Source organism: Lathyrus oleraceus, chromosome 5, assembly GCF_024323335.1.
Source record: "Lathyrus oleraceus cultivar Zhongwan6 chromosome 5, CAAS_Psat_ZW6_1.0, whole genome shotgun sequence".
NCBI classification, from domain to species: domain Eukaryota; kingdom Viridiplantae; phylum Streptophyta; class Magnoliopsida; order Fabales; family Fabaceae; genus Lathyrus; species Lathyrus oleraceus.
Window position 1 is genome coordinate 570,059,098 of NC_066583.1, and position 9,732 is coordinate 570,068,829.

Genomic DNA, 9,732 nt, shown 5'->3' on the forward strand with positions numbered 1-9,732 from the left:
CACTACTATTCACCCACTTGCAACCAAAGATGGGAATCTGAAACTTCTCGTAATCAAACACCCAAATGTGCTCAATAACTCCAAAATATGACAAATTTGCATATTTGGGGTTTAAGTCCTTCATACTTGATATATGCATTGCTTCAGCTAGCACGGTGACACCACTATTTTGCATAGTACTCTTATCATCTTGTTCTTTGGTATAAAATGTGTATCCATTAATTGAATATGCGCTATGAGAAAACACATGCAAACTTGGACCATATGCCAAACATCTCAACCTTTCTGTTACCGAAGAAGGATCTGAAGAGCGCTTCAAATAAATATGATCCTTCAACCATTGTATGAAACTTTGATTGTGCTCTATAACTATCCAATTTTCATTTCTGTTCGGATTTAACCTTCGGAGTACATCCTTGTGCATTTCAACATATGGCTCAACCTCATTATTATTGTGCAGAACATACAAATGAACTTGATCCCGTTCATCCCTTGATATTGTCACAATTTTATTCCCAATTAATTTTTTACCTTCCATTTTGTCGAAAATCTGAGCTCTGGGGAGTCCAATCGATTGAACGTTAGACAAATATTCAGTACAAAACTCAACAGCTTCTTCAACAATGTATCGTTCAACAATACAACCCTCTGGTCGACTTCGGGATTTCACGTACCCTTTTAATATTTTCATATACCGTTCAGCAGGGTACATCCATCTCATATAAGCTGGTCCACACAACTGTGTCTCTTTCACAAGATGAACAACTAAATGAACCATTATGTCAAAAAAAGACGGAGGAAAATACATTTCAAGCTCACACAAGGTAATTACAATCTCTTTTTGTAGTGTTGGTAAGATCTCGGGATCGATCACCTTACTACAAATTGACCTAAAGAAAAAACACAATTTAGTTATGACACTTCTTACTTTTTCTGGCAAAATAGAACGTATACCTATCGGTAGAAAATGTTCCATTATAACATGGCAATCATGTGTCTTCAAATTCTTCAACTTGAGGTCTTTCATAGAAACAAGTCTTCTGATATCAGATGAGTATCCTTCTGGAACCTTAACTTCACTCAGAGACTTACACAAATTTTTTTTCTCCTTTCTAGATAAAGTAAAAGCAGCAGGTGGTAGATATGTTCGTCTTCCTTTCTTCACGGGTGCTAATTCAGTTCTCATTCCCATTTTTAACATGTCCTCCCTTGCTTTAAGGCCATCCTTAGACTTGCCTTTTATATTGAGTAATGTACCGATAACACTTTCAAATACGTTTTTTTCAATATGCATAACATCGAGAAAATGTCTCACGTACAAAGACTTCCAATATGGCAATTCAAAAAATATCGACCTTTTCTTCCACCCACCTTTCACAATCTTATGTGCAAAAGGCTTGCCAAACTCAGTACGCACATCTTTCACCTTTTCAAAAACTTGTTCACCTGACAATGCGGGTGGAGCTCTACGATGTTCGGTGTCTCCATTGAATGCTTTTCTCCACCCACGGTAGTGATGTTTAGAATGTAAGAATCTACGATGACCGAGAAACACATTCTTCTGGCAAAGTTCCAATCGAATCGTATCGGTTCCGTCTTCACAAACAGGACACGCACGTTGACCTTTAATGCTATACCCAGATAGATTCCCGTATGCTGGAAAATCATTAATTGTGCCAAACAACATCGCCCTCAAATTGAAACTTTCTTTCCTATATCCATCATAAACCTCCACACCGTTCTCCCACAAAATCTTTAAATCTTCGATCAGAGGTGTCAAGTATACGTCTATGTCATTCCCTGGTTGTTTAGGCCCAGAGATTAACATAGATAACATCATGTACTTACGCTTCATACATAGCGACGGAGGTAGGTTATAAATCATAAGAATCACAGGCCATGTGGTATGTGAGATACTTTGAAGACCATGTGGGTTCATTCCATCAGTAGATAATGCCAATCGAAGGTTTCTTGCTTCTGATCCAAACTCAGGATAATCATTATCAATCTTCGACCACTGTGGTGAATCAGCCGGATGCCGATACATTCCATCAATAATTCTTTCATCTGCATGCCAAGTAAGATGTCTTGCATCGGTTTCACTACGAAACATGCGCCTAAATCTCGGAATTATCGGAAAATACCATAAGACTTTTGCGGGAGATAATCTTTTCTTATATCGAGACAAACCGCATTTAGGGCACTCAGTTAACATTGCATATTCGTTACGAAACAAAATGCAATCGTTAGGACAAGCATGTATCTTATCATAGCTCATGCCAATAGAGCACAACATTTTTTTTGCCTCATAGGTTCGATTAGGAAGAACATTATCATCCGGTAGCATTTCTCTCATAAGGGCCAACAACTCTGTGAAACTTTTATCCGACCATCCATTACCCGCCTTTAAGTTGTACAACTTTAATACCGCAGAAAGTCTTGAGAATTTAGTGCAACCTTTGTACAACGGTTTCTCAGCATCGCTTACCATCCTCTCAAACATTTCAGGACAATCATGAAGATCTTCTTCCAGTGCTTCTACAATCTCTTCAACTCGATCACAATCGTATGTTTCCGTGTCTTTGTCGTATGAAGCATAGGTCGTACTACTTTTTCCACTCGATTCAACATTCTCGTTAATTTTCTCACCATGAAATATCCAACACTGATAACTTTGATCAATTCCATGCCTCAGCAAATGCGATTTCAATCCATGTGCGTCAACCTTACCAATATAACAACAACGCAAGCAAGGACAATGCATTCGTCTGGGGTTTTCAGCGTGTTGAACAACATACTTAACGAATTCCAAAACCCCACTCTCGTACTCTTTGGTCATTCGATCGGCACAGATCCATGTTTTATCCATGGTTTTCCTACTTTAGAATGAAAGTGAGATGAACAACACTTTCACAGTTAAAAAGAAAAAAAACTACCTATTCAAATGCAAGAAAACATCACCTCTTCAACAAAAAATCAAAATTGGACATGGGGTTGCATATTCTTGCTTGGACATTGTTTATCATGGGCCGGTTGGATAGTTTTTCAGGTATAATTATCAATAATCATACACCGGGAAATACCTAAAGTTTAAACCCTAAACATTTTCAATTATCAATTTTATAACAAGAATTGTAAATTTTTGTGCAGGATCCTGTTGTGAAAAAGTATCCAGCTAAACTCACAATGACTTCATTCACATGTTTCTTTGGATTGATCCAATTCTTGATCATAGCAGCCTTTACAGAAAATGATTTTGAAAAGTGGAAGATACAATCAATAGAAGAGCTTTCTACCATCCTATATGCTGTAATAATCCTCACTTTAATTCTCAAATATTTGATTTAGACTCTATATCCAATAAATAAGTACTTAAGGCATAAGCACTTATTATACTCTATGCAAATAAATAAGCTGAAAACAACTTATGGACATGTTATAACTTATAAGTTGTTTCCATAAGTTCTTTAAAAAGTCTCACAAGTGCGCATGCAAATAAATAAACTGCCTGCAAAAACTTTAAACCTAAGGAGGCTCCAAACAATTTAGAAATTGAACATGGTACTCATAGAATCACCCTAGCTCAGAAAAAACACACAAACACAAGAAAAACAATAAAAACGAAAAAGAAGTATCTTGAAACAGGGCAGCCATATGCTAACACCAACCCATACACATACGTTCAGCCATGGATCTAATTGCACACATACAAGGCTATAATAAACAACAACGGGTCCATTCAAGCAGAGCAATTAACATAGGCAAAACATACAACTGCAACAAGTATAAAAGAAAGAAACTATTGCAGTAACAAATCCAAGAACACTCCAACATTCTAACTTCATTCTATGACAGAAATCCCACTGAGTTCATTAATTTTTCTTATTGTAATTGACAATGGAAGAAGAGGAAGTGCATTAGAGCAGAACGTACCGTATTCAAGTGTCTCCTTGCGCTGCAACCTTTGATTGTTTGGGTGACGGCGGAGGTTCGGAGGTGAGAGGCGAGTGCGGCGGGTGACGGCGGAGGGACCCTTGAAGGCAGAAACTAGGGTTTTCGGAAGTTGAAGGAAAATAGGGTGATATGCGTGATGTCGTGTTTTGGAGAAGAAGGTTATGGCTGTTGGAGACTGAGGAGAAGAAGGTTACGACTGCGTGAGTGAAGAAGAGGGAAAACAAATGAACAGAAAACGAAAGCGCTAAGGTCTGAAATTTTATTTTTATTAGACCTTAGACAGCGCTTTTGTGGAAAGCGCTTTCTAAGGTATGCCTTAGACAGCGCTTTCCAAAAGCGCTTTCTAAACCCCACCTTAGACAGCGCTTTTGTTTTTTAATTTTTTTTTAATTTAAAGACTTTAGACAGCGCTTTATCAAAAGCGCTGTCTAAGGTCTATATTAAAAAGCGCTTTCATTATTTTCTTGGAACATTTTCAGCGCTTTATTTTAATTTTAACTTTAGACAGCGCTTTCTTTTAAAAGCGCTGTCTAAGATGCGCTGTTAAAAGTCATTTTTGGCGTAGTGTTTTCTACTTTCCAACTTCAAATTATACATGACATAAACCAAATTATTCATCTTTTTTTGATGCAGTCTATTTCTTCTCTTTGTATGAACCTACAAATTAAATAATCATTCAACTCAATGTAAAAAAAATTAAGAATACAAGAATGTAAAGTAGTAAAATGAAAGCCAAAAAAGTAAACACTTTAACTTCGTCCAAATTTTTTCAAATATTTTTCGTCAAAATTCAAAACTTAGACTCCAAAACTCAATTTATTTTTGAAAAATCTTAATAGTACATATTTTTTAATGGTATGTTTCAAATTCTTCACAATCAAAATTCATGTCGCAACAGCTATAATGCGCATCGCAATAACCAAAATAATTGCAATTACAATATTCGCAACAGCATCCGCACTCACAATTTAAAATTATGCCTCTGCTCAAACTCTTGTAACCTTATGTCAAAACTAACTCAGAATTGAGGTGCTTTTATTTATGTATCATCAATTTCATTCACTCACCCTAGCTTTTTATAAAACTTGGTCATGTTCCTTATAATTATTATCATGAATAATTAATTAATTATTAAAACCTGTAGCATGTTTCATTATTTCAAAAATGTGAAAATTCACTTTGTATTTTCAATAATGTAGCAATGTATTTTAAAACATACAAAATTGTATTTTCAGAACTATGATAATTATTATCATGGTGTTAATCACAATTATTTCAATAGTGTAGCAATGTATTTTCAAAACATACAAAATTATTTTCGACCGTGTATAAATTGAGATCACGTGAAATTGAGAGGAGGAGATTGGGATCGGTGGACCTAAACCACCTAATTAATCAATGGGGCATCACATTTACATAACATACAAGAGAATCATTCAAATAAAACATATAAGAAAATATTTACAATAAAGTATTGATTTACGACAACAAACACGAACAAAGCAAGAGATAAAATGAATGTACATCGTCGATGAAGGGAGGAAATGTTTTTTGCTGAAACAAGACACTAGGAGAGAGACTTCTAATTTCCGTACAAGCAAAAAAAATAAGGGTTTTTTATTATAATTTTTTTGGGAGAATTTGGGCCTTTTTTGGGTTTTTTCCATAAATAAATAATATTCAAAAAAATGTATAGACTCGTAAACTCACCATAGACTCGTGAGTCTATACTAGTTTGTGCGAGTCTGCTCGACTTTATCAAAAAGTTATTCTATGTGCGAGTCTACTCATTTTTACTTCCTAGACTCATAAACTCGTAGGAGTTTACGAGTCTACCCGCGAGTTTGACAACCATGATCTAAGTAGTTTAATCCTTCTATCAAGTTGTTCCCTTTGGCAATTAAACTTGCCTTGAATCTCTCTATGTTGCCATCTGACTTGTGTTTGATCTTATAGACCCGCCTACAACCTATTGGTTTAACACTATGTTGAAGATCAACCAACTCCCAAGTGTCAGCTTTAACAAAAGCATCAAGCTCAGCTTTCAAAGCTTGATTACATCATTCAAACTTACTTGCCTCATTATACAACTTAGGTTGAGTGTGACTAATTGTTGAAAGACTAGATCGACATTCAGAACGAGACGAATTGAATTAAGAATTAAAATCAGAAAGGGGATAGAGAGTATTTGAAGACAATTGATTTGGTGTGTCATTGAATGAAGCACATACTTAATCTATGAGAAGTGATGGTTGGTGCCTTACTTTTCATGATAAACGAGGAATATGAGGTGAAGCAAAAGCTTGAACATTATGAATTCTAGGATTATGGAGTGAAGCAAAAGATATATCATCATGAGTCATATGATTAGTTGAGTTCATGTTGGGATTAATTTGGGAAGGAATTGGTGAATAAGAATATAATAATTGGGTGTGTTTGTGTATGACTCGTTATGCTAGACATATAAATATTCTCAATTATGTGTAGCATGCCAATTTTGAAATTTGGTATGGTACAATGTTTTCATCAAATGTGGCATTTCTAGATATGGTAATTAAGATCTAATATAATTGAACCTTTGAAACCATTTGCATACCCTAAAAACAAGGACTTTCTTGCTCTACAAGCAAGCTTTTTTATATGGTTATATAAAGTTGAAGCATAACAAAGGGAACCAACAAATTTTATTTGCTTCTTATCAGGTAGGGTATCATGAAGAATTTTATATGGTGACTTGTTATTGAGTAAAGGAGTGTCAACTCTATTGATGATGAAAGTAACATAAGGCATTGCATATGAGCAAACAGATTTAGGGAGTTTAGACTGATAATAGGATTCTTCCAATATTGAGGATGTGTTGATGTTTTCTTTCAACCCTCCCACTTTGTTAGAGCAATCCAACATATTATATTTGGTAGATAATACCTTTAGAAGCATAAACCATTGGGATAAGAAATTCAGAGCCATTATCAGATCTAACAAACTTATGAAGAAATTGAATTTGGTTTTCAATTAAAGTGATGGACCTTTAAACATGGTTAGAAACTTATCCTTTTGATTTAAGTAAAACGATACTGTCGCACCTCGAAAAAAATGGGGATACGACTTCAAAGCGAAGCGCGATCGCACGCTCGCAATGATGGACTGAACAGAGTCGCCACCGAACTTTATTTATTCCCAAAAATGGGAAAAGGAAAATATCGATAAAACCTCTAAAAGAAAGGATAAGATATGGTCATCGCAACCAATATCAGGGTTCGGGAGTCGATTACGCAAGGGGAAGGTATTAGCACCCCTCACGTCCGTTGTACTCAACGGGAACCATTAGGTCAGTTGTGTGCATTAATGTTAGTTTGAAATGTTAGGCTTTTCAATTTATTAGGTGGGAAAGAAAGAATAAAAGAAAGGAAAATGTTTTTGGATTTTTGACGAAGGACTAAACCTAAGTTTTTTATTAGTGGGCCTGACAAGATTTACAAATCCTGCTCCTACGTATCTCAAAAGAGAAATCAAGGCTTACGTAGTTCTGGGTAGAAAAAATGTTTGTTTGTTGGTCGATTTTAGCGAAAGCTATATTGTATTAATCGACGAAAACATTGTTTTACCCAAAACAGATGAGGAGTGAACGCATACGACACATCGAACGGATTTATAAATCTACATTCGGAAAAGCGTCATTTATCTCTACTCAACAATCGTGGCCGAAACATTGTTTTGTATCACTTAAGACACTATATCTTTCGCTTATGAAAAAGGTTTTTGATTAATCGCACGGCGGCGAGAAAGAGTTTGATTGGTTGGATGTATTTTGAGTGATGGCGAGAGCTTGGATGAGCGAGATATACATCTCGAATCCTGGCCTCAGGAGTGCACGGTATACACCATGTTCCATTTCCATCTTTATTGAAAGAGGTTAAGATAGGAATTAAGTATTTTGGAATTTGATTGAGAAAGGGTTTGAAGAAACCGCATTGACAATTTTAGGCGACGGCGAGAGTTAAGATTGGCGAGGCATACGTCTCGAACCTTAACCTCAGGAGTGCATGGTATACACCATATTCCATTTCCATCTTTATTGAAAAAAATGTTAAATAAGAATTAGGTATTTTGAGTTTTATTGTGAAAATGACTTAACCTAGATCAAGTATTGATGGACGTTTAAGAGAAATTTGAATGAGTGTTTGAGAGAAAACAAAGTGGATAAATTTGGATGATGGCGAGAGCTAGGATTGGTGAGATATACATCTCGAATCCTAGTCTCAGGAGTGCGCGGTATACACCACGTTCCACTTCCATCTTTATTGGCAAAAGTGTTTAATAGAGATTAAGTATTTTTAGGTTTGATTGAGAGAGGGTTTGAAGAAACCGCATTGACAATTTTAGACGATGGCGAGAGCTAAGATAGGCAATGCATACGTCTCGGATCTTAATCTCAGGAGTGCACGGTATACACCATGTTCCATTTCCATCTTTATTGAAAGAGGTTAAGATAAGAATTAAGTATTTTGAGTTTTATTGTGAAAATGACTTAACCTAGATCAAGTATTGATGGACGTTTAAGAGAAATTTGAATGAGTGTTTGAGAGAAAACAAAGTGGATAAATTTGGATGATGGCGAGAGCTAGGATTGGCGAGATATACATCTCGAATCCTAGTCTCAGGAGTGCGCGGTATACACCACGTTCCACTTCCATCTTTATTGAAAAGGTCTTAACTATAAATTAATATTTTTTTGAGTTTTTATTAGAAAAAATGGCTTGACGTTGAATCAAACGTTTGATGAAAGTTTGAAAGAAATAGAATAGAATAGGAGGGAGAAATGAATTGATTTGTTTATTGAGAAAATACTCGACGTTGGATCGAGTCATATTTTTGTATTTTTTGAAATTGTTGATTTTACTCTTGTGTTAGTATCTAACTAAACAGTCAAGTAATAAAGAAATAAAACCGTACCAAATTATTACACATCGGGGGAGTGGGGTACATCTTGTTAAATGGGGATTAAAAAATCATGAAATAATTAAATCGGGCCCAAACAACAAATAATGCAATGCATGAGTGTAAGTGCAAGAGAACCGGCTCATTGTAAGAAAGCCCAAGAGTAAGCTATGTGAGGTTGATGGCGATGCTTAAAAGCAATCGACTTACAAGGGTATGGAAATGGGCTCGATATTGAATCGAGAAAAGTGTGATTTTAATAGTTTAAAGCGGCTTAAGGGTAACTGAAATGCAGACGAGTAAATGCGAGTACGCAAAAAGAAAATAGCTCATTGTAAGAAAGCCCAAGAGTAAGCCACGGGACTAAAAACCAATTGAAATCGAAAACAAATTGAATTTAGCTCTAAGCTACTTAGAGTGGATTCATGTACGAATCACTGTATAAAAAGCTGAGCAACAAAATTTATGCGTCTAAACGATTTTCAAAAGTTAAATTGGATTTAACTCTGAAATTGTAACGCAATAATAAATCAAGCAACAATCCAACACATTATTATGATTATTACAATATTATACTTTTTTACATTAACACAAAGTAATTGAAAAAATAGAAAACTAAACACAACACAAACGCGTTATCCAAAATGAATCTGAATTGCTATAGAATTAATTAGAGCTTAAAATAAAATAAAATATGAAAACAATATTAACACACACACAATATATATATATATATATATATATATATATATATATATATATATATATATATATATATATATATATATATATATATATATAACTTTAAAACAGAAAAGTTTATTGGTATATACACTAAAA